Here is a 26,520-nt window from a genome sequence, read left to right as displayed (position 1 = left end):
CGCACATTTATGTGTCAATTTCAAAATGTGGCTAACTTGTGAAGCGCAATTTTAACAGACTGAATGGAAATATGTAAAAAAATGATCGAAAATAATCAAGATGAAATGTATATGAAATGCAACAAACGAAATTGGGAAATAAATCTTGATAATTACTCTGATAAAACATCGGCAGTAAAGATACAGGAAAGAATTTAATATGATGTTTTTTGTTTCATTATAAAAAATATGAGAAAAATAATTAGAACTACATTCTTCCTTGCAGATCCGACACTCATACAACTATTATCTGATGTAGTTAGACTTCCAATAAAATTAATTATGCTTGTTGTTATGTTCGTTGACAAAGGAGCATTATTGCTTAATGTACAGAAATGATATTCACTTTTTTCGTAGCATAAAATAACAATCGTGCGAGAATTGAACTTAACCATCTATTTTCGAAAAGGAAGAGAACTTACATTATCAATTTTACCATAAAAACCATTTTTAGCAAATGCATTTTTACAAGGCACTTGCATCATTTATATATCATTTTCTCTACATATACATCACCCAAGATCTGCTCATTTATCATGACTTGATTTGCTTCTAATTGTTTACCTTTATTGTTTTCCATATACTTGTCTTAAACAGTTACATGAAGAAAGAAAGCTTGGCCATGAGCTCCAATAGAATGTAAAGAAGAGACGAACAAACATACACGTGAAGACCGCTTCACAAATATGAACAGGCAAGATACAATCACAGACTCCCGAAAGAAATTTAATACAAGCAGCTTTCAATCAACGCACTTTGGTAAAGTCAGCATATGTAGTCATAAAGCCTCATGGAATCACTTAACCTGCTTGAAAACTTCCATTGGTGAGGTCAGCATACTCATAAGACTCATGAATCGATAAATTCTAAGGGCAAGTTTGCTTTGGTAAAATCAGCATATAGGGTCATTAGCCTTATGAATCAATAATTCTGATGACAAGTTGCATAGTAAAATCAGAACATGGAGTCATGAGCCTCATGAATCGATTAATCTGATACATGCATTGGTAAATTCTGCATATGAAATCATATGACTTTAAAATCGATTAACCTGACTGAAAACTTACATTGGTAAATTCAGCTTATGTACTCATAAGTCTCATGAATAAATATATCTGATGAAAACATGTATTGGTAAAATTAGCATATGGAGTCACTCGACTCACGAATCGTTTAACCTGACCAAAAACTTGCTTTGGTAAATTAGGCAAGACTTATGAATACCCATAAGGAGACATAAGACACATGAATCGACTAATAAGATGAAAACTTGCATTAGTAAAATCACCATATGGCGTCATAAGACTCATGAATTGATTAATCTAATGAAATCTTGCATTAGTCATGTCAGAATTATGCAGTCACAAGGGCCATAAATCGATTAAACGTGATAAAAAAAACTTGCTTCGTTTGTTGTCAGAGAGAGGAAAGCTCATTCATTCAAGATCTGAAATTTCTTCAGAAAATATGATTTTTATTTTCTTAAAACTAATCAGGCTTGCAGTAGAAACTTTGATAATTAATCACAATCTTTAGGAAGGAAGCTTAATTTGCTCAAGTTTTCTGAGTAGAGAGGCGGTCCTTTCCTTCTTTATGATTGATGAATTATTATACATTTTCTCATATGCTTCATCATTTTATTCCACGATACTGAATATATAAGAAAAAATGTCATCCTAAAAGAACGAAGGAAGAGTGGAGAAAATTAGTATCTAAGGATATAAAACAAATACTGAAATGACGAGCAGGAATGAAATAAAAGGGAAATAAATAAGATAAACAAAGAACGCTGAGAACGAAATAAATAGAATTAGTAGCAAAAATTAAACATTACAATGGCAGTGAGTAGGAAAAACAGAAAAAGAACATTAGGAGAAAGGAAGGGAGAGGGGAGATTAACGATTCAGATTTATCTTGTGAAAATAAAACAAAATATATTCAATCGTTTCTAGCACTTTTGCTTTTCTTTATTTTCACTCTGGAATCATCTGCTTTCCTTGTCGGTTCCGGCCGAAACCATAATCGGAATTTTGCGTACGTGGTGTTTTATTCCCTTATGAATTAAGAGAATGCTAGACCTGACTAATATGATTTGCTTCCAGATTAACTCTTAAGAAATTCAATAAAAAAATGCAAGATGTATTAAATATCTTTTTTCATGGATGAAAAAATAAAAAAGGGAGATTCCCTCACGGTCATGAGAGAATCTCCTTTAATCGGTTGTAAGAAAAGATGTTGTAATCTCAATCTTCATAAGTTATCCTGCATTCCGTATTACTAAGGGCATTATTTATCTTTCATGGGAAGACATAACTGAGTCTTTTTTTTTTTTTTTTTTTTTTTTTTTTTTTTTTTTTTTTTTTTTTTTTTTAGGAGGAAAACATTTTATTAAAAAAAGTAAAAAAGCTTCAGTTGCATTTCATCATCTAAAGGAAAATCGTATTTTATATGAAGTTTTTGGGTCTCCAGGCAAAAGACATAAATATAACCAATTGTACCTCCTGAAGCTCATAGGTCTTCAAAGATATGAATCCATTCTTTTTGATCTAGTGGGCTTCAAGCTATATTTTTTTGAGAACTGCTTAATGTAGATTATTTATAATACGTTGGGACTCTTTTCTTATTATCATAAAGAACGTCGTATTTTATAACAGACTGATATCTGCAAGCTCAAGTGAAGATAATATTCTTTTCCGGTAAAGATGGATTCTGTCCATAGTATTATGAACGCACACTTTCCCTTTTACTATTTGAAACTCAAGAAATAAATTGTGGTGAAAAATTAATTAATACCGCTTGATGAGAACAACATGAATGATTTGTACTGTTTGGTAAAGATTCACGTCCGACGCTAATAATAATAATAATAATAATAATAATAATAATAATAATAATAATAATAATAATAATAATAATGTGGCGCCGTGGCAGTGTGGGTTGGGCCGTAAATTGACTGGTTAAGCAACATTGGGGTGGTCAGTCATTGGATGGGTGACCGCTCTCCACAGCGTTGATTCCTTGGGAAAGGATCTTTACCATAATTTTCCTCAGTCTACTCAGCTGTAAATGAGTACCTATTCCTGATGGGGTAGGGTCCAGCTATGGGTTAAATAGCAAAACTCAGCAATGATGGAAAGAAATGAAGGTTTAACGACAACGACGTAAATGGAACCTCTGGCAACAGAGGAGCTTCGTCCGCGATCCAGGTATTCAACCCAATTGAAGGCGAAGACGGTCAGGTACTTGGAGGTCGTCATCCAGCAAACTGATCACCACAACGACAGTAATCAACAACCGGAGACTGAAGCTACAGAAGCAAACCAGAAGAAGAAACGAACAAGAGAAAGAAAAATAAGGAAATATGGAGATGCTACATCAGAAGCAACCCGACGGAGAGAGGATATAGAAGAATGTTGGTCAACATCTGGAATGAGAGGAATAACACCCCCAAACAGAGCAGAGGCTGGCAGACCAAGTAAGGAACATAAAGAAAAAGAACTGGCTCTCCCCAACAGAAAGAGAGGAATTGAAAAGGGAAATGACACAGGGCAACGAATTAAAAGAAAACTAATTGAGAGACGACACCACAGAACACTACAGGGATGATGAGGTATCAAACAACGACATGCGAATAAACACCGACGAAGTAATAGACAGGACGGAATGGGTAGAAAAGATCAGAAGGAAGTGTAGGGGCACAAAAGACCAGCTCCTGATAGACAAAATAGTAATGAAGAACTGTAACAGAAGGAAAACCAACCTAAGCATGGCATGGATAGACTATAAGAAAGCCTTCGACATGGTACCACACACATGGCTAATAGAATGCCTGAAAATATAGGGGCAGAGGAAAAATACAATGCACACCTGGAATACAATACTTACAAGCTCTGGAATAAGACCAGCAGAGGTTAATATCAGGAGAGGGTTCTTCCAGGGCGACTCACTGTCCTCACTACTCTTTGTAGTAGCCATGATTCCCATGACAAAAGCACTGCAGAAGATGGATGCTGGGTACCAACTCAAGAAAATAGGCAACAGAATTAACCATCTGATGTTCAAGGAAATAGATACCCTAAACCAGATTGTAAGGATTGTATCTGGGGACATCAGGATGGAGGAGTTGGAATAGAAAAAATGTGCCTTACTCAACATACAAAATGGCAAAGTAACAAGGACTGAAGGGATAAAGCTACCAGAGGGAACAACATCAAACACATAGATGAGACGGGATAAAAATAACTGGGAATAATGGAAGGAGGGGGTATAAAACATCAAGAGAAGAAGGACACGAGCAGGAAAGAATATATATATGCAGAGACTCAAGGCGATACTCAAGTCAAAACTCAACGCCGGAAATATGATAAAAGCCATAAACACATGGGCAGTGCCTGTAATCAAATACAGCGCAGGAATAGTGGAATGGACGAAGGCAGAACTTCGCAGCATAGACAAGAATACGAGGAAACATATGCCAATACACAAAGAACTACATCCAAGAGCAAATACGGACAGACTATACATAACACGAAAGGAAGGAGGGAGGGGGCTACTAAGCATAGAGGACTGAGTCAACATCGAGAACTGAGCACTGGGGCAATATATGAAGACCAGTGAAGACGAGTGGCTCAAGAGTGCATTGGAAGAAGGACTGATAAAAGTAGACGAAGACCCAGAAATATACAGAGACAGGAGAAAGACAGGCAGAACAGAGGAATGGCATAGCAAACCAATGCACGGACAATACATGAGACAGACTAAATAACTAGTCAGCGATGACACGTGGCAATGGCTACAGAGGGGAGAGCTCAAGAAGGAAACTGGAGAAATGATAACAGCGGCACAAGATCAGGCCTTAAGAACCAGATATGTCCAAAGAACGATAGATGGAAATAACATCTCTCCCATATGCAGGAAGTGCAATACGAAAAATGAAACCATAAACCACATAGCAAGCGAAATGTCCGGCACTTGCACAGAACCAGTACAAAAAGAGGCATGACTCAGTAGCAAAAGCCCTCCACTGCAGTGGATAAGTGGTACGAACACCAACCTGAAGGAGTGATAGAAAACGATCAGGCAAAGATCCTCTGGGACTATGGTATCAGAACGGATAGGGTGATACGTGCAAACAGACCAGACGTGACGTTGATTGACAAAATGAAAACAAGAAGAAAGTATCACTCATGATGTCGCAATACCATGGGACACCAGAGTTGAAGAGAAAGAAAGGAAAAAATGGATAAGTATCAGACCTGAAAATAGAAATAAGAAAGATATGGGATATGCCAGTGAATTATACCCATAATCATAGGAACACTAGGCACAATCCTAAGATCCCTGAAAAGGAATCTGGAAAAACTAGAGGCTGAAGTAGCTCCAGGACTTATACAGAAGAGTGTGATCCAAGAAATGGCGCACAGTAAAAGAAAAAAAAGTGATGGATTCCTAAGGAGGCAGATGCAACCTGGAACCCCACACTATAAATACCAACCAGTCGAATTAGAGGACTGTGATAGAAAACAATAATAATAATAATAATAATAATAATAAATAATATAATAATAATAATAATAATAATAATAAATAATAATACAGACAGTTATTTAAATTTTTGAGTCAACTGAAATTATTTTACCTTGAGAATTTCATAGTCACAGCGAAGTCAAAATAGTTTTTTTTTTTTTTTATACAGGAACAGCTTTAAGCCGTATCCAATCTTTCCCAGAAAAACCATTTCCTATAATTTTTTTCTCAGGTGCTTTGTATTCAGGATATTACACAAACAGTATTAGTACATTTTGTAGAAGATGCTGGATATTCTGGGTGGAAGCTGAAGCTCCTCAGATTTTTCCAAAAGAAACTGTTTTTATAGGTTTCGGTCCAGTTAATTTTGATTACAGAGCTTTTACTCACATAATGACTACAGTTTTGATATCTCGAGATGCATGGGTACATTAAACAGGTCTTTAAATGTTTAATGATAATTTTTATAGCTCAGTACTATAGATTTTAAGTCTCTCTCCTCTTCTCTCTGCTCTCTCTCGCTCTCTCTCTCTCTTCTCTCTCTCTCTCTCTCTCTCTCTCTCTGGAAATTATAATAGCATTTTTGTTATCTAATATTTTAAACATTTGCGATTAGCTATAATTAAATCACTTCTCTACATATGGCATCATTATTAATGCCTTCTTGAACTTAATTTGCCAACTTTCTCGTACATTTGATTTACACCTCTAAAATTGCCATGCAATTGTGCGGTAAAAGTTTTAATTCCTTCTATGGAGGAGAAGAAATCTTGATATACAGGATGGTTCATTAATTCTCATTAACATTACAAGTATTTATTAACCAGATTAATACTGGGACTTTATGGACACCCTGTATATCCTTCTCGCGCAATAATCTTCAGTTTTAATCATATCTAGAAATGGAAATAATTTAGAACAGATAACAAAACGTTATATATCTAAATAAGACCAATCACATCTCCAAAAAAAAGATATAAAAAGAAAGTTTATTGATGGTGAAATGCCGAAGGAACTTTTCCCATTTCGGAGATTCAGAGGACTTGGAGCGATCCACACTTGATAAGATTTAGAGCGGCATAACATATCCCACTCCCTCCCTTTCATCTATGATGAGACGGAAGGTGTACGAAGTAGCTCGCTTTCTCCTTCAGGTAATATATATATATATATATATATATATATATATATATATATATATATATATATATATATATATATATATATATATATATATATCTATATCTATATATATATATAGATATAGATATATATATATATATATATATAGTATATATAATATATATATATATATATATATATATATATATATATATATACAGATATATATATATATAGATATATATATATATATATATATATATATATATATATATATATATATATATATATATATATCATATATCTATATATATATATATATAGATATATATATATATATATATATATATATATATATATATATATATATATATATATATATATATCTATATCTATATAGATATAGATATAGATATATATATATATATATATATATATATATATATATATATCTATATATATATATATATATGTATATATATCTGTATATATATATATATATATATATATATATATATATATATATATATATATATATATATATATATATATATATATAATATATATATATATTCTCTCTCTCTCTCTGAAATCGTAACCTATCAATTATCACACATCGTTCACCCTCCTTACCCCCTCCTCACTGTCATATTTGTACCAGTTCTTCACGTTATTATTATCACCATAATCATGTAGCTTGATATTCTCTTGCCATTTCGTATTTTGTCGTTTTTCCACTTTCATATCAGGAATCTTAAGATTTAATGGTCATATTCCCTCCTGAATGGAGAGTGCGTGATGAGCGTAATTGGCCATTAGGAATGATGCCTTGCAATTGAAATATAAAGACGAACGGAAAATGAGGAGTATTGTATGAAAAGAGAATATGATAGCATTTATGTAGTTTTGCCATAAGTAAACTTAGTTATTTATTTAATTTCACAATTGTCTATGTTCGAGTTGCCGAGAAAAAACCCGATAAATGGTCTCACAGACAAATTAAAACCAGTATAGGAAAGTGGGGAGACAATAATCATAAAACAAATAACTGAAATATATATATATATATATATATATATATAATATATATATATATATATATGAATAATATCACATCGAACCGTGATCCATTTATATATCAATTCAAGCTACAAATGTCCTTTAATATCTAATTCACTTTACCTCCCAAATGATATATTTTCATATATGTACCGAAGGGGAATTTTTTAATTGATAATAATTTCGTCCCCCCATGGGATCGAACCACCGTCCAAGTGGACGGGGACGAAATCAGGACAGTCAGTGACGCTATCCAATCTGTTGGCTGATTGGATAGCGTCACTGACTGTCCTGATTTCGTCCCCGTCCACTTGGACGGTGGTTCGATCCCATGGGGGACGAAATTATTATCAATTAAAAATTCCCCTTCGGTAACAATATGAAATATATCATTTGGGAGGTAAAGTGAATTTAGCTATTAAAGGACATTTGTAGCTTGAATTGATATATATATATATATATATATATATATATATATATATATATATATATATATATATTTATATATATATATATATGTATATATATATCTCCTTGGTGATTAATTGGCTTCGGAAATGTCCTCTCTGCCGTCCTGCTTCTCCAACAAGTTTCATCTTGATGTCCTAGTAAAACAACAAGGACAGTTTAAGACGACCGTCTATCCGAAAGCAACGAACACTGGCCGTTGCTTGAACGCACGCGGGGAATACCCGGATGCATACAAAAAGTCTGTCGTGAGTGCGTATGTCAAAAGAGCCTTCACGCACAGCACATCATGAGAGACATACATAACAAACTCGATCGAATTCGCCAATTGCTGACAAACAACGGCTATGCAGATCAAATGATCGAAGCAGCAATAAAAAAGAAAATGGACGAATTTTTACCAACCCAACACGACGACGAAAAATGAGAACTTGATTATTTACCATCGTGTACATTATGGATCTGCTTACAAGGAGGATTGCTGCACGCACGGGGGATGATAAAAAGAGGCGTAACCCCAAAAGCAAAGCCCCTTACCACAAAAAAAAATAAGCCTTAGGATATTTAGTAAGCCCAACCTTGTAGCAGCCTTAATAATGAAGAACAGCACCGCTCCGGAGGGAACCGAAGGAGATGTGCACGAATGTAGTTTACAAATTTACTTGTCCAGAGGAAATGTGTAAATCTCACAGTCCAAAACTACTTTCGGGCACACTACAACGACCCTTCGGAGACATCTGCTAGCTCATAGAAATCAACGGGCCATCCATCAACATTACATAGATGTTCACGACAGGAAGCCATCTCTACAAGAGCTCATAGAAGGCACCCAGGTCGTGCACAGAGAAGACAACTACGGTCGGCTCTTAATAACGGAAGCGGTGAGCCATCGCTATTCAGAAGCCGACCTTGAAAGTCCAACAGAATCGGACCATATACTCCCCTCAGCAAGGAGAAGGAATACCCAAGCCAACAGGGACCAGACAGCGCACCCCAACCCACCGAGAACATCGCGACCTTAGGAACCGCTCTAAGTTAGGTAAACGTCTGTTGATAATAAGGACTTTCCAAGCATACGTCAAGTACATAATGAAAACGGCCTAACTATCTTAGAGCCCGTTATGATGAAAAAGATAGTTGTTCCTCTAATGCACACACACACACACTAATATATATATATATATATATATATATATATATATATATATATATATATATATATATATATATATATGTGTGTGTTGTGTGTGTGTGTGTGTGTGTGTGTGTGTGTGTGTGTGTGTGATCATCATCATTATCAGGTGAATCGTAGGGAAAAGTATCGTACTCAAGTACATTTATTTCGACAAAGTATCACGAATCATAATCGCATTTTCAAAGCTAGAATGACAATAAAACCCGGCACTACATAATCCATAAAAATACGCAATATTTAATCAAATTCAATTAACTTACCTATTACGAAATTAAGTAAAGTATAAACTTCTTAAAAAAACATTAAACCTTCTTTAAAAAATTTTACAGAACAATTAAAAGTAGAATTATATAAAACACATAGACAGGCAAGCCATTCTGTACCTTATCCACGCAAATGAATGGAAGTGACTAAAAGAATTTCGTAAAACCAAAAAACGCTCCTTAGGCGAAAAACAAATGAACTCAAGTAGTACTTGTGATTTGAACCTATTATACAAAATTTGTATTTCGGTGTGGTGGAAAAGAACCTGATGGTTCCCCCACCCCACCCACCCCCCTTTTTTTTAAGTTTCTAGTGTGCTGTCTTCCAAGATTTGTAGATTCTACAGATTTTTATGTCCAAGTAACAACTTTGCGGACGAGCGCAAGCTTAGAAATACAGTGCTTGTTCAAAAGAATGCCATAATGCTGACTGCAGTAACCACAGGCCAGTGTTCATTCTCCCTGTGCTCTCCAAAGTTGCAGAAACACTTTTTTTAAGTCACTCTACAAGTATGAGGTTTGTAAAGATTATTAGCTGATAGTCAGCATGCATAAAGGAAGCAGTAGTAGTTACCTGTGATGCTCTTTTATATTTGACATCTATTTGCAAGAGAACCCTTTAGTGCTGTTATATAAAGTTTGTGATGTATATACTACTATGCAGATAAAGTATAAACGAGCGAAGGGGAGAGATATTGACTTGATATATAACGCTACTAAGAATGGGGTCAGCCACTCGAGTCTTCCTCTCCACGGAAATTTTATCTTGCACATCTGCCATAGATATATAAAATATATATAACTATATATATATATATATATATCTATATATATATATATATATATATATATATATAATATATATATAGATAGTATAGATAGATAGATAGATAGATAGATAGATAGATAGATATATTATATATATAGAATAGATAGATAGATAGATAGATAGATAGATGATATATATATATATATATATATGTATATATATATATTATATATATATATATATATATATATATATATATATATAGATGAATTCACACACATTCCACTATTCCATCACTAAAATAATATAATTCACCAATTTTCTCTTGCCTTGGACTCTTAGATATGGATTCAAATATTCCAAAATAATCTGACTACTTCAGTTACTGCCAAATTATTAGACGCTCAAATTTGCAGCTAATATTCTTATTGCATTTATTGTGCTTATACTCCTTGTTGTCATGTTCATTAGTTCTATTATTACTACAAACAAAAACAGCAGTTAGCAATACTACAGTTTCTTTCATTAAACTTGTTCCTTGCTTTGATTAAGTTCATTCTCGTCATTCAATTCACTGAAGTGATGACAACGTAAATTACAGCAGCTGTTGTTAATAGCATGTGAAAACAATGCTTATTTATATCAAAAGCTGAAAATGTAATTTTTGTTTTGCAAGATAAAAAAAAAATATTCAGAATTACATGGAGTGGGGACGCGACAGAAAAGAGTTGGAACAAATACGGGGAAAATCCTTAGACATAGTGGCCTAGTTAACGAGAAAAAGTTTGGGGAAAGACAGGGGGGGGGGGGGGGGGGGTTGCGTAGTAATTGGGTCGTGTTGGTTGAACACACGCACGCACACACACATAGAATGGGTGTTTGAGGAAATGGAGTGCGAGGGAGAGAGAGAGAGAGAGAGAGAGAGGGTGGGCGGGCGGGAATAGAGGTATCGGCAAAGGATGGGAATTAAAATTGCGTTCTGTAAAAATGAGAGGTGACGGAGAAAATATCTTTTTGACAGACGGACTGACAGACAAATAAGAAAGCCAAACAGAAAGAGAGAGCATTAGAAGAATATTAAATAACAATAAACCAAAGTTCCAGGAACAGAGTATATTTCGCAAACTCTTTTGAAAAATCTCGTCACTTCTCCAGATAGTTCACAGTGAAGAGGAGAAACAGCTTCTAGATTCCTCCAATATCTGTGGCAAAGACAGAAATTAAAAAGTCACATTGGAACTTCATTACATATCATAATAGATTTATTAATAAAGACAAGTTACAAAGCACGGAAAGGACTCCGAAACCAATCTTCAAATAACCATAAGAAACAGATCTTCAAATGTAGAATAGAATGAGTCCAATGAGTATAACCTGCCAAATATATGATCGAAGTCAAAATTCCTGTTAGAATCACTGACTTTGTGTTTTATTCATAACTGATGTTGGAGTGTATCTGTAGACAGACTAAACTTGCGAATTAAACAAATAGAACCACTGTATCGATGACTGCAAATTCCACATATGAACCAAATCATACCTGTGTCATGAAGACCAACACTCTTCAAAACAAAATGTTCTGGACTATACTATAACCAGTCTATACACTATTCATTTCTCTCACGCTGTCAGGAAGGATCCTCAGTCACGTATTCATACGTGCTCTGAATTAGTGATTGACTTAATCTTCTCACAGATAAATTCATTAAGGGCCTTGGGACATTCATTCAATGATTATTCCTTTTCAATGTAAAGATAACAACAACAACAGAATATAATATTATTGTCAGACTATAGAAATACTGACTTTGATGATGTGAGAGAATAAAGATTTTCTAAAAAACAAAAAATACTTCGGGCTCTCGCAATGAGTGCTTTTGCAAACAAAAATGTGCGATTGATTATTGTCCTTAACACACATTAAAATACAACGTACATATTGTTGATTGATTGTATGTAAATACTTTCCTTCTGAAAAAGCCTGTATAATTAGAGAGAGAGAGAGAGAGAGAGAGAGAGAGAGAGAGAGAGAGAGAGAGAGAGAGAAGGGTAGGTGTTACAGGAAAGATGATGAAACGATCGAACGTAAGGATTGAAAGGATTTACTGCCTGCAAACCAAGATAATTAAAGATTTAAGGTTTTGTATGAGATATAGTGAAAGTAATTTCTGTGATAAAAGCAAAAAAAAATACATAAAATCAACAATGATAATTTAATGGTGGGCACAGTCTTCCGTGTCGAAAATGATGATAATGGTTGCAAGTCCACAATAATATAGCTTGTGAGAGCTGAAGGTCTTTAATAAATAATAATAGCTTTCGAACATTGCACTAGGTTTATCCTCTCAGTCAAGTGAACGTTATGACTTGAAAAACTCATCGAAGGAAACTTCTGAGCAGGGCAATTCCACAACGAAGAACGCAGAAGGAGGAAACGCTCAACAGCCAAACTAGGTGATTCTGTTGTTGATGTTTGTATTCCTGTTCGCTATTCTGCTAGAACGTCTTGTGGACTTTGTTCATGCTGCATGGTGTTTTCCTGTTGGCGTGGCTTCAATATTGCTAGACGTAAGGTCCCCTGTGCTGTTTTCTGTCTGAAGGAGGAGAGCAGAAGAGGGGGCAGCAATAGGCAGAGGAAAATCAGAGCTTGTCTTAAAATTGAAAGTTGGAACAGTTTGTAAAAATGTAAAAATTGACAAATGGGTCCTCTCTAACGGACGAGTTGTTACCCTAAAAAGCTGCTTCGAAGTTTATGACGGCGCCTTCCACCAGTCTTCTTGTTTGGTCACTTTATTTTAAAATAATTATGTTACATCCATCCCAATTCGGTCTATGGTTGTTGCTGAAGGCATGGAAGACTATTGTATTGTTCTGTGCATGTCGTGCATATGAGCGTTTGTGTTCCACTAATCGGGTCGGTAGTCCTCTTCCACTTTCTTATTGTTATTGCTGTTTGTAATTAGTCTGTGGCTAATCGTGTTGGGGTATTTGAAAACTATTTTAGTATCGTTCTTAGGAAATGCTGTAACCTAAAAGATTATTGTTTCTTGAAACTATTATTCTATGAAATAGCAGGAAAATCAATTGTTGATAAAAACTGTCCTTTTATTGAACACCGGCTATTTGTATTGTTTGGGGATATGTTATACACACCACAATAGCTCCCAAAATATAGTTGTTCTTTTGAAAAATAAATTAGAATCACAAAAGATGTATATTTATTATAGATATACAAGAAATATTGCAGTTTGGAACTAAAGAATTGTCAAGCTATACGTTTTGATTTTGATTCATATTGTTTTTGTAGCAAAATGTTATCTAAGTTCATATTAATATTTTTGTATTAAGAGAAGTATTCAAATAATGTCAATTATTAGAAAGTATTTTTATAATAAAAATTAAAAAAATATATGTTTCTTGCTATTGTTAACAGTTACATAACTGGTCGAAGTTGGGATTAAATAGGAGGGGTAAGAATCTGTTAGGTTTTTCCTTTGGGTTGTTAACAGGACGATAAAATGCTTTCTTAGCTCGTGAAATGGCTTTGTTGTCAATAAAATGATCGGGGTGTCTTAATCCTCTGAAAGTTGATCGTAAGGACTGAATTACTCCATCAACAAACTCTGGGTTGCATATTTTAAATGCACGTGAGGCCAAAGTTCTGAGTTTGTTGTTTTGCGATACACAGAGAATTAAAACTTATGATTACTGTGATCTCTAATGACTTGTGCATCCAAAAAAGTTAGGCAATTATCTACTTTTCTTTCTAATGTGAATTTTATGGAGGGCAGAATGCTGTTCCCTACTTCTACTAATCTGTTCAAGGTCTGATCGTTTCTTCGGATGACAAAGTTATAAACATTTTCCCCAAAAGACACCAGTTAGCTTTGATTGTTGTAAAAAACAACAAGAACATAAGGCTCATGAGAGCAGGTAAGGGATGATCCACAGTAGTAATGGATACAAGTGTATACCTACAAAAAGCCTAGTCCCTGCTTAACGTTAGCCACACCTACACACCTCTAGAATCACCTCCCACCGCTACAAAGATGCAACAGGAATTCAATAGGAAACTTTGGAAAATTGCCAACACCCTCCCCTTTACCGCACAGAAAGACCTACTCCTTACTAAGATATCCTTCTAATTCCCAATGTGCCTTATTTTTACGGAGTACCCAAAATTCATAACCAGGGTGTCCTCTGAGGCCAATTGTTGCTACATGTGGATCTCCACAGGACAACCTAGCTGTTTGACGCACTCAAATACTTTTTTTTTTTTTCTGACTCTTCCTCCTGTCTGTATGAATGTAAAAGAACCGATGCTTTGACTTTCATTTCAGTGTCAGGTCGCTAACTGCTGTTTATTATTACACCTATGTCGTTGTTCATTATTTACACAGAATAGAGTACCGTAGTGTGACGCAATCATCGTTGGCACACACATGCACACACACACACACACGCATATATATATTATATATATATATATATATATATATATATATATATATATATATATATATATATATGTGTGTGTGTGTGTGTGTGTGTGTGTGTGTGTGTGTGTGTGCGTGAATTTACAGCGACGACTCTTTGACATTCAGAAGAGTCAGAAAAAAAGTCGTTCTCGAAGAATGTTGGCATTTATAAATTTACTGGGATAACAGTTGGTCTGGATGGTCTGAATTCCACAATGAGGTCACCTTTTTAAAGAAATATTTTAATGATAACTTTTATCCCAGTGGTTTATTTTATAAATGCCTTCACAAATTTATGAATATGAAGCTTTTACCTAGCAATGCTATTCAGACTGTACCTAGGATTCCGTTCTATGTCAGAGTTCCATCTTTAATCAATTCGAAATTCTATGCCAAAATGCAACAGATTCTTAGAACTTACTGTCCGCCCATAAAATGTCAGCTGATCCCAACAAAACCCATTGACAATTGGATGTATCTTTAAATATAAAGACAAGTTAAACCCTCTTTTGGCATCTAATATTGTCGATTTGTATACTTGTCCTAGATGTGATCTAGGAAAATATATCGGAGCCTCAAGAAGACTTCTTAAGGTCCGAATAGATTGCCATTGGCGGGGTGGTGGGGGTGGGTCCGTACTGGAGTCAAAATTGTCATCTCCTGAATTTTCCAGCATCCGTGACCACACAAAGAAATGCAGAGTCAATATTAAATATAAAAACTTTAAGATCCTTTCAAAAGCGTCTTCTCCGCAGCAGTTAGCGGTCTTCGAATCGCTCTTTATAAAAACGATTGTTCCGAAACTGAACAACCAAACTGCCTCCACCCCTCTGTACCTGGCGTAAAATATTATATATATATATATATTATATATATTTAATATTATATATTATATATTATATATCATATATTATATATATATTTATATTTATATATATATATATATATATATAGTCTTATATATATATATTATATATTATATATTATATATTATATATTATTTATTATATATTATATATTATATATGAGTGATCATATCACCGTCATTCATATATACGCATTAAGCTACAAATGTCCTTTAATATCTAATTCGCTCTACCTCAGAATTAATATATCTTCATAGATGTTAGCTGAAGGGGCGAGAACCTAGGAACCAAGATATCCCAAGACTTTGGCTTTACAGGAGTAATGGCAATGTCTTCGACACTGCTGGAGTGTCGGGAAGCTTTGGGAGGTAAAGGAATTGTCTCAGTCGCCAAGGGACACCAACACAAAGGGATCGGATGCATTTCCAATATGTTCGATTGTTGGATTTGTTCCCGGAACGTTGTGCAGCATCCGTTCAAATATATCCCAATATGTCTCGGCGCCATTGCTAAACGGAGCGTTCTGAGGTAAAACAAAACGCCCGTTTTACTTCCCCTTTACGTCATGATATTTTTGGATTATTGTGAATAATGATATAAATTTCTAAGTCTAATAAAAAAAATAAAAAACAAATAAAAAACACCAATGTTCAATTTTTAACAGTAGTGCAACAGTTAGCGACTTTGGAACTAACTGCAGCTTTATACTAATAAAGTAAAATATAGTAATAATATATTAAAATTCATTTAACATGTTCGTGATTAGAGATCTCAAGCAAAGCAATATTACGCAGAACTGCAGAGTATCGGAAGGCAGAATGCAATTTGAATATGAGATTTGTACAACTATGAGGATGCCAATAGTTTATTTGGCAATCATATCAAAAAACTATTTCAAGTATGTTTACTTCTGTTTTTCTCTTTTTATATAGGTGACAGTAAAGTGCATTCCTTCGGTTTTTAAAGAATATCCTTTCAGCATTCACGTTTAACTTGCATACTGAAAAACTAGCTCAACAATTCTTCGAAAAACCCAACTGAAGCTTCCGTATATATCCTATCCTTCCAGATATTCTTACAGATACTGAGACATTGCTGCCTTTCCTGTTTCACCCAGTCTACTATTTCCTTCCCTTATCCTTTTTCATTTACTCTTAGCTACGTATCTATAAACGGTGGTCACTCTGATTATTCCTACTCACATAATTTACGAGAAGTGACTTAACACAACAAAAAATAACAAAAACATTAAGTATTTAAATTTTTTTTGATGTCATCTTCATCCTTGTCGTTGCCTTACGTTGTCATTAGTGAGAGGATCATTGGAAATGGATTATGAATATATAAATTAAAGAGCACCATCGAATCAAATTTGATTATGAAAGTAATGACGTGGATATCTAGATTTGAGAGAGAGAGAGAGAGAGAGAGAGAGAGAGAGAGAGAGAGAGAGAGAGAGAGAGAGAGAGAGGAAACCAAGAAAGATGATTAAATTTTACTCGAAAATCAATATTCTTTTGCTTTATTATATATATTCATTCGACAAAATTGGTCAAAAATTGCACAACTGGTATGTAGGGTAATTTTGACCAATGCGCTACGATTAATAGAGAGAAAAGCCTGAGGCTAGAAACCACCCTAAAAAGTGAAGTAAATGAAGTGGAAACTTAATTTATTGAAATGAAGGGGCATTTATACACCGAAAACGTGAGTAGTGCAAGATAGAGAAGACGTTTCTTGTGCGTTTATCAGCCTTCTCTGTAGATGACTGGATTGGTATTTTAGCGGTTAGTAGTTCCTGGATATATTACTCATTCGTGAACCAAGCTATTAAGGATGAATATTGAAATGATTGTCTCTTAGTTTTCAACTATGATTAGAGAGAGAGAGAGAGAAAGAGAGAGAGAGAGAGAGGAGAGAGAGAGAGAGAGAGAGAGACTAATAGCGATACAGTCGAATTTCACGAACTTCATGCTTTGTTATTGCCTTTAATGACTTGACATGTGCTCATCTTACGGACCATTTCATTTTAGTGTCACTAAAATGATTCAAAAACCTTAAGACGTTTCACCAGCTGAGGTTGCTCTCGACATGACACTCAAAAGGCTTTTCAACAGGCAGCAGTATACCGCACTCACACAAACACTCATTTGAACACAGAGCCAAATACCTCCATCTTGCATGCTCTCTCTCACTTCCTGGACGATGGGGCACATCTCAAACTTATTCAGTGCTCTAGGTCTTTTTCTAACGCGCAAGTACCGTATTTTTTGCAAAATCCTGTCACTCATAATTTTTTAAAATGACCGAACCATCTCAAAACACTACAATTATACATTCTATTACCCTTCTGAAGGTCCCTGTAGTCGTCATATCTAGTTTTCTGAAGCCAAGGGGAAAGTTGTTACTTTAATTGGATTACAAGATGGTTTTTAGTGTATTTGGATTTCGCTTTATGCCCAAATTTCTCAGTTGGGTTCTTCTGCAGCACAGACGTTTACAGCCAAATTACCTAGCAAACCATGGAACCAATCTGGATGCTGCATAACAAGGGATTTAGATGAGAGAGAGAGAGAGAGAGAGAGAGAGAGAGAGAGAGAGAGAGAGAGAGAGAGAGAGAGAGAGAGAGAGAGTGGTGAAATATAAATTAATTCTTGAGTACCAAAACACACACACAAACAGAGAGAGAGAGAGAGAGAGAGAGAGGGGGTTAAAATATAAATTAATTCGTGAGTACCGAAACACACACACAAACAGAGAGAGAGAGAGAGAGAGAGAGGGGGGGGGGGTGGTAAAATATTGTTCGGAGAGAGAGAGAGAGAGAGAGAGAGAGAGAGAGAGGAGAGAGAAAGGTGATTGAATGTTATAGAACAGCCATGCAGTTCTCCTGCCCAGGCAAAACCCAGAGTTTCTCACTGCAAGAGCGAAAGATTGGTGTGTAGCCTCAATATCTGTAAAGAACTGTCCCACCACATGGTCGAAAATAGATGGATCGTGAATGTTACGTTACTTAGGTTGATACATTCGTAGTGAAAATTGATTCCAAAAGGTAGGAAGAAGTCGAGATATTGTAGCAACTGAAAATATATATTTAGTAAGAGTAAGTAAGATTTTATATATATATATATATATATAATATATATAAGTAGTATATATATATATATATATATATATATATTTATATCAAGTAAAAATCTGGTGTATAATTACCTGATCTGTAGGAAACTTATGATACCACTGTTTCCCAATTCGCATTTTGGCGGCTCTGTAGGTCACCCTTAAAAGCAAGGGAAGGGTCGTGTTACAAAGAGTCTCGCACAGTGGACACAAGCATTCGGACTTCTCTATGATTCTCTATGTCGACGCTCAGGTTTTGACGAAATCTTACACACATTATAGCTTGTTCGGGTTGCCCAAGGTCCCTCGGTGTGTGGCACCTCTAATGTCTATCAGAGAATTGCTAATGCATCTTCCGGTATATTTTACATCTTCCAATCTTGGATGGTCTGGGATGCAGTTTAGATATTTGTCGAGCTTATTCTTAAACACATCTCCGCTCACTCCTGATATGTTCCTCAGATGAGCTGGCAGCACACTGAATAGTTTCTTCATTATCGATGCTGGTGCGTAGTGGATTAATGTCCTGTGTGAATTCCTTAGTTTTCCTGATATAATTTTGGGCACCAGTAATCTACTTCTGCATGCTCTTTCTGACATTTTTAGCTACATGATGTTTTCGGTAATTCCTTCTAAAATAGCAATCAGTCATTTCTATAAGCTAGAATGGAAATGGGGTTCTAATATCAGAGAAGTGAAGTTAATATGATTGGTAATGTAAACGTTGATCAGATACGTGTCACTTCACTGTAGGTACGTAAAGAAATTTATGATTTTAAGATGATAACGGCAGAAGAGTTCGATGTGAACTATGAATGGAAAAATAGAGTAAAACTAATCGTCGATTATTTTTTTTTTCATTTTTCAATAACTTTATAGAGCACTGGAATAAAAGAAACTATCCGTTAATTGAAACCCTTAGTATTTTGTTTTATTAATTCTCCTACAAAGAAAGTACAAGTACTGAAATGTACACAGTTTTTAGAATAAAATGGGTAAAGAAGTTTTCACAAGACTTATCATGGCATGATGGAAGGCATCATCAAGCCCCTTTTTCTAACCATTCCCGGTATCGGATTACTCTTGGTGTCAGAACTTAAAGGGTCAATTATCAAACCCAGAAAAATATATATAATTTGGGTCTCCTTCGTTTTCGCTTAATGACTCAGTAAAAATGGCATTGATGATACTCTTGCCTAACTGGTAAGGGCAGGGAAGTCCTGGTGGAAGAGAATTACACATAATATTGAAACAAATTAATACTTATTATATGTGTGCATGAACCGTTTCATTTTCCTGTATTTGTATTACATTAGTAGTTACTTCGTTGTTGGTAAGTAATGAGGTAGAGATTTTCGTCTCATTCCACTATAATTGATCATGAGTGTTTTGTGAAAGGATTCTGTCTGTCAGTGTTTATCATAGTAGTTTATTCTGTATGTAATTATTAATGATATTCTACTCCGAATATTATCACATTATTGTCGTTTAAGGTTTTTTATTTATTGGTTATCAAATTGCTCTTAAACTTTATATGTATTCATTTCCGTATTAAATAACAAAGATGTAACTGATCTGTTTCCGTGTAACATCAAAGCTGGCGATTGACACTTACAAAATATTAATGCTAAAAGTGCTTGTAAATAAAATAGATAACGGTTCTCGATTATTTTATTCAAATCTCAGTAACGGTTTAGTATTAGACTTTTAAATAGATGTGGAAGAACTATATTGCAATAACATTATCATTTTGTCTGCATTTTTCCCCAGATGAAAGCAATTTTGTTTTATTCCATTAAAGAAAAGGATAGATAAATTAAGTCTGACTGGATGCATGTTTTGTAATACTTGCCGGAAGCTTCTTATAGCAAAGCGCAACAGGATGTTCATATATAATCATACAATAACCAACATCAAGAATTTCTGATTTTCATAGTAATTTGAGTAAATGGTATTACAACAAATTGCCACGTGAAAACTATTCAGACCACAATTACATCGTTATTATTATGGGACCATACATTAATTCTCTTCACCATCATCAGATTTTCAAGTACTAAAGAAATTAAGTTAAGTTGGCCTACAAGACAAATCTGTCGAAGGAAAACCGATTTGCTATAAGTTGATGACTCTGTAGTGGACAGATTTGTATGACTTCTCACTCTTACAGGCCCTTTAACCAGTCTTAATGACTACTTAGGAGGGTTCATTATTTGCCATTCTTTACTTCATTTCTCATCACTCATGCATCTTGCATCAACACTGGTTTCCACTGATTCACTATGGCATGATTGCCACCAGACAACAATGCTTAAAAGTAGGGCGCGAGCTGTTTCAATATTAATTAACTCCACAATTACTGCTTATGGCGATAAGTCTCTACATGATGCTCGACTTGGAGAAAACTTACTTCTGGGTAAAGCAGCTGACGCAAGTCTTCTTCATTAACGAGTTCTGCAATAGAGAAATCAGTAGGTGACAAAAACAACCTTCTGTGCATCATATATTTACAGCTTATAAAAAATGAAGACAGAAAAAATAATTATTATTAAACAAGAAATATTAGTATGTCCGCCATTAACTACAAATGACTTTTCTCTGCATTATATTGGTTTATATAAAGAATATTTAGAAACTGCAGAATTTTTGGTCACCTTAGTTAGAGTGAAGAAAATTCTCAGTTTTGTAAATGAAACATTTATATTTATACAAGAAATATAAAAACTTCCAAAATATGAAGTGCGAATTTTTATATAGTAACGGAAATGAGAGATGACTGGTAATGAAAATACTCAACATGCTCCTAATATCATGACAAAATTTCAATAAGGTGGCAAGAATGCATCAAGTCTTTGATGGATACGGAGGATGAGCTTTTTTACCCAAATTAACTTCTGATTAACAAAAATGGGAAAATTTTCATCACAAAAATTCGAAGAATTTCTTACATTAGGGTTACACTTGCCAGCAGAAAAAATAACTCACAAAACAAGGCAAGTATATATGAAAACATTCTCATATCTCACGAGAGTTATAAAAATGAGACAGTGACAATTCAAAAAAATTTCCTGAAAGAAGATACGGATTAAGAATAAATGTAATCGCCACGCATCCTTGGGATCCCTCGATGATTAAGTAAGTACACGTTTGCTTTTCAAATGAAGCAATGCAGTAGTTTTGCCACTTTTATGCGCAAAAGAAAAAAAAAATACAGTTCTTATGGCGAATTTCTCAATGATTCAGGACTTTCCGCTTATTTCCTATTTCTGTGGCACCTCATTGCAGGTTTTTGTTATTTTGGAGTTGCTTCTCACGACTTTTCATCTTCTCTTACACGAAACAATTTATTGATTTTAGTTCTTGAACGGAAATTTCTGTGTGAAGAAATGTCAAGCCATTATATCAGGTAGTTTTTATTTCTTAATCTTAATGTTTTTCATACTATTTTAGATGCACTGAAATTGAAAGCAGAAATTATTAAAAAAAATTTTTGATATATGCTCTTTGCAGCAAAATCCTAGCTTCCTTCTAAGAAAACATAAGATGAATGGAGATGGAGGATGCGACTATGCAAGGAAAGTCAGTGGAATTCGTGTTCACTTGCTGTCGAGAGGCCCTTTTCCTTAGCTTGATTTTAGGAGGCAGGATTCGATTCCAGTCGTTGCTTCTTTGTTTGTTTATTTGTTTGCGGCTTTACGTGACTTCCGAACCACGTCAAGACTGAACTTTCATCAACAGAAATATTAACCTTTCTACAGTTTTAAAGTTGTAAAAAATTCGAAGTTTCATACACTTCCTTAGATACTGGGAGAGGTCACTGGAGGGTCATTAGAGGTCACTGTTGACCTACTTATCACTTGATGATGTATTGTCACGGGAATTGAGTAACCACGCAAAATTTCAAGTTTTTACTCAAACAAACAAAGACAGACGCAGAAGTGAAGTTGAATAAAAGCATGTAAGAAGATAAAAACTGCGGCTGTTGTGGTTCAAAATTTTAAATTCATAAACACAAGCTCAGTTCCATTTTTTGTAAAGGAATCACTTAATTATGCCAGAATGTCATGGGACAGAATTTTTGCAGCCCGAGATAATTCAAGGCAGAGTTATGACATTTTGCCCAAGTTTTCATAAAGCGGCATATATTTGATAGATAATCGGGGTAGCTCTGTCGTTTCAGATTTACATAATCTGTTAAAATGAGAATGTTTTATCATCCTCTCCTGAATAAGATCTATGTAATTCACCAGGTTTATATGAATACAGTGGTGTATGCAAAACTACAGAAAAATATATTTTTTTAATCCAAATTGCCCATTACATAGAATACGAGATAACACAACGGGGCCGCTCACCGTGACAGAAATAAAGGAGAGCGAAAATAACGCTGGTTTTTAAAACTAACAGATTTCATGCAGTAGAGTTCATACAACAGCAGTAGAGTCGGTTTTGCCAATTGTTTGTTTAATTTCACAGGATTCTCTCGCAAAGAATTGCATCAGAACTAGATAACTAATACAGAAAAAGGAACGGAGAAATGGAAGGAGGCTTCAGCAATTACATAATGCAGAGGGCCAGGATATGAAAAATGCCCTTCTTTCTGCTAACTGGAATACTGCTCATTTCCGAGCAAACAATGCAAAACATGTTTAGCAATGGGATAATTATTTTGTGTTTTGTTCTGGCAATATCATTGTGAAATGGGTTTCGCCTGCAGAAATGTTGGTTATTTAATCAAATTAACTTTAAAAATCAGCTCAGCGTCGACTGCATTGTGCTTGGTTATTATTTAAGTTGATTAACCGAAAGTGTTATCAACTGATGCTGAAAGAACAATATAATATCGTTGATCTTTATTTTTCTCTTTGCATCGAAGAAAAAGATGAAAGATGACGAGTCTCAGATAGAGCACAATAATCCTCGTAATTTACAGTGAGTCAACTCAAATAATGATAGAATTCACAATGAAAAATGAGTCTCCAGACCAGAAGCTATGCTTAACACAGGCGTTGTCTGTTCCTTCAATTGTTAACGGGAAATGTCAAAGCTCCCTTACACAAACAGCGACATCCATTGAAAGCTTTATGCATTTGATAGTGCAGCCTTCACCTTTTCCTTTCATGACTACGACAGACTTCCTCCATTCCCAGAAATAGGTTACGCAGAGAACTGTTAAAATCACTGAAAACAGATGCCGTTTTTTATCTATGAATCAATGGTGAAAATCTAATGACAAAATAATAATAACATTGTTCTCTATAGCAGAAAGATTACCAATCAATAGGAGAAATTAGTTTTCGATCCCATCACAGGTTATAACCTCAACTACTCATTTTTATTATCCTTTAATGAGACTAATTCTAGAAGTAAAATGTTCACATTATAGAAAATTAGAAGACCTTATCTCCCCCTGATTTTGACCATAGCTTAAATATCACTAGAGACATAAGTTGGAATTCCATGATATATTATCTTGGTATGATTATAGTTTTTCAACAATATCCAACAAGAACTGATGCGTATTAAAAAAAAATTAATTTAATAACACACAAAACTTTGAACAACGGTTTTTAACATTTAAAATGATTGAGGAATTGCAGCATTTGTATTCTGTTACGATTATGACGTTATTTTTAAAGATCTTTAGTTGAAAATAATTCACCAAACGAGGGTCAGTGCTAAATACTGAATTAATTGGTATCGCCTAAGCACAAATCCTAAATCTTCCGTTGGGATAAACTTTCAGTGCATTTCGAGGGAAATACGAAGCCGCGTTTCTGCGTCCAATTTTACGTGGAAAAGACTCAAATGAATTTCCTTTAATCTGGTTGTCTGGACGAGATAGGTTGATTTCAGATATCCTGGAAATTCATTTGTTCGTCACAGACCTTCGGAAGAAGGAGGAACCTGTTCCCTTTGGTTCTGGACCATCTGCAGATAGTAGTTGAATGTAGTTTCGAAATAAATAAATAACACAACCTATACTTACTGGCTAAAATCTCCATATTTATATTATTGATCTTATCACACTGCAATTGGGACATTGTTTATTGTTCTGTCTTGAAGTTTCCTCCTTATAAATGCTAATGAAATAGATGGTTGTTCTCTCAATAAGAATGACCATCCGATTTGACATTTTTCTTTTCAACATAGATTTCTTTACATAAAAGGGTAGAGTTATATTAAATTTACAATAGTTTTTGGAACTTGATAATTTGTTCTACGACGTTTTAGATATTACTTTACATGCCAGTCTTCTGCTGACATAAGAGCAGAACACTGGACATTTTCTGATAAAATGAGAACGGATATGTAGTGAGTGGACAAATGGGAGGTGGTTATCGCCTCTTTGTAGATACCATGGCTTGATGTCAAAGAATTTCTCTCTATCGGCAACTGTGACGGAAGATGTGCTTCCTTGATTACTATCAGAGATGTTACTATTTATGCTATCATATCAATCCGGGGTCATTTTTTAAAGCTGAATGTTTGTAATTAACGTAGTATGGTATAAAAATCCAAGTTACCGGTTGAAGTTTGATGTAATTAAAAAAAACTATGCAAATAATTATAAAGATCAATTTATGTTCAGCTAATAGAAGTAGGCAAAGTTTTCTACACCATGCAATAACGAAATGAATTACCTTTAAGATTATGTATGCTTTATTTTTATTAATTCCAGATACGCAACTTTTTATTACGCGGCCAATAAACGGACAGCGATATTTCGCTTTCATATTTTGATTTTATTTCAAAGGGGAAGTTAGTCGTAAAATATACACGAATTTTCAGTTTAATTACCACAGAGATATCTGAATTGATTTTTGCTCCATACAAATTTACAATAAATTGCTCTTCCGGGACATGTATTTTTATTCTTATTGTTATTTGTGTCAGTTGCTCGACAATAAAATGTACGAAAACAGTTGCAAAACGAATAAGTTTATTACAATGATTTTGCATTGGTTTTAAAGGTGAATATTTTTCATTCTTTTAGTATGAAAAGAATAAAAAAAAAAAAGAGATCAGACTGATGAGTTATAGTTTACCATAAACAACTATTGTTGTGCTTAGGCCTTAGGAAGACCACATTTTTGCATTAAAAATAAAATACACATATCTTATAAACTACTCACAACGCAAAAGCGATATTTATTACCTTGCTGGTAGTATATACTTCACTGTTATCGTTCCAATATACTTTCCAGTAAAGAGATAGCATATTTGCAATAACATTTATGAAAAGGGGCTCTTCAGCGCAATGAGTGCTTGAGAGTTCATGCAGTTTCATATACATTAGGTAATTCTAAAGGCGGTTTCCAAAATTCAGGCTTTAACTTAGCACAGTGTACAACATGTCTTTCCAGATGCCCCTCATATAGCGCATGTGAATCCATTACCTTAGCCGTGGTAATTCTCGAATGGGGATTGGAAAAAACAAACCTGTTACGTGGTGTTGGTTTCCCATGATCCTCTTGCTAACGAATATCAGATGCTGGGCTGAAAGCAGAGGTACTAAGAGTTAGGTTATTCTCTAGGATACCAGAATCCGGGATGTCGCATGGTTCCAAGATCTCTTTAGGTGATTGAGGCAGTATAAATCATATGCTACAAACAA

The sequence above is a fragment of the Macrobrachium nipponense genome, chromosome 36 (genome assembly GCF_015104395.2).
Source record: "Macrobrachium nipponense isolate FS-2020 chromosome 36, ASM1510439v2, whole genome shotgun sequence".
Taxonomy (NCBI): domain Eukaryota; kingdom Metazoa; phylum Arthropoda; class Malacostraca; order Decapoda; family Palaemonidae; genus Macrobrachium; species Macrobrachium nipponense.
Note: the sequence above shows the minus strand (reverse complement) of the source record.